We start from the raw sequence: 1,554 nt of genomic DNA, 5'->3' as shown, positions 1-1,554 counted from the left end.
CTGTTTTCACAAATTCAATGAACATGTTGTCAGATCTCAAAAAGCATATTTAATACAATTGTCTGTAGCTGTGGTCAGATAAAGATCTAGGTCATCAGGCCAAATTGTAATCCGCCTGTTCCTTCTCAAACAAAGAATAACAAATACATTTCCTTGTGAAATCCCGGCTGACCCACACAAACACAGCCCTGTCAATATTTGACGTCCAGAAAATGTCCCAACCAAACACTAACTTGTTTCGAACAATCCAGTCCTAACAAATAGACGACAATTTTCTATTTATTCAAACTCTTTTATGTCCAGTCTTATAAAGAACCAGACGATTTAAATCGTTCATGTGAAATTCTTCCAAGGTCATTTGAGGTCGCTCTCACCAAACAAATAGATTTGACCAAAGTTACCAAAGGTCTGAATCTCGCGTTACAGTACATTTCTTTGTAACAATATCGGTCTCTCTATGTGTTTAACCCATACTAAAACCAGAGTTAGGCTATTTGTCACTTTTGATATTTAGTCAAAGAAGCCACGTTTCGTAGAGCTCTCAACAAAAGTCACATTAACGCAGTTAATATCCACATCGGTAACGTAGACTTTGTACGGAGATTCTCCTGTGAACGGATACCACAATTTTTTCTTACAGACTGATTTCAATTTCTTTTTCGCCTTCTTTCTTTCTTTTTTGCCCTTCTGATCTTTGTCGCAGATTGCATCACAGGATGTCTCCGGTGTAATGTATGTTTTTGTATCAGATTTTTCCGGTTCGTCATATTTAACCTTTTTTACTTCTGATTCATAATTGTTTTTTTCCGGTTCAGTTTTCAGTTGAATGTCCGAAGTGATTATATTATCTTTGATATCCGAGGAGGTCAACGTACACGGAACGATTTTGTCTTCGGGTGCTGCTTCAGAGGATGTTACAGTATAAGACTTTGGATTAGTTGTAAAATCAAAGTTGAATGCAGGTTTCGATTCAAAATGGCGATTTTCCTCACGACTTAGGTGCTCAAGTGGCAGAAGTGAATCATTATATTTTGATCCTTGAGTAAAACATGGCCACATGGATGGCGATATAGACGATCTGTGTTCAGAGGTGTCATCATCAAACAGTGGACTTTTCGCACTGGAACTTGCATCGCTGTCTTCTGCTGTATCGCTGGAATTCGAACTATCTGTCATCTGCAATAGATAATCATTGAACACTCAGATTATTGATGTTATTATTCACAGGGCGGTTAGAAATGGCGAAAGTGAGATATCATATATATGAATTTGTTATCAACTTTATTGTGAAGTGATAATATTGGTAGGATAACTAGCCAATTACTCTTGGATTACTAATTGGAACATTTCCTTTGTTATGAATGGTGCAAGCATTAAAGGGAATACCGATACTAAAATCTCAATAACTGAATTTCTGGGACTTGAAAACCCATGTAGCTGAATAGGTAACGAATTAGCCATACGAATTCTGTATTCATGTCCTAAAATCAGTCGTTATGTTAATTTCACACAATGTTAAATTCTTACTGAACGTAAAATGTTACCTGACTCTGA

This window comes from Lottia gigantea (genome assembly GCF_000327385.1).
Source record: "Lottia gigantea unplaced genomic scaffold LOTGIsca_168, whole genome shotgun sequence".
In the NCBI taxonomy this organism is placed as follows: domain Eukaryota; kingdom Metazoa; phylum Mollusca; class Gastropoda; family Lottiidae; genus Lottia; species Lottia gigantea.
The sequence above is the reverse complement of the archived record's forward strand: the minus strand, read 5'-3'. Positions refer to the sequence as shown.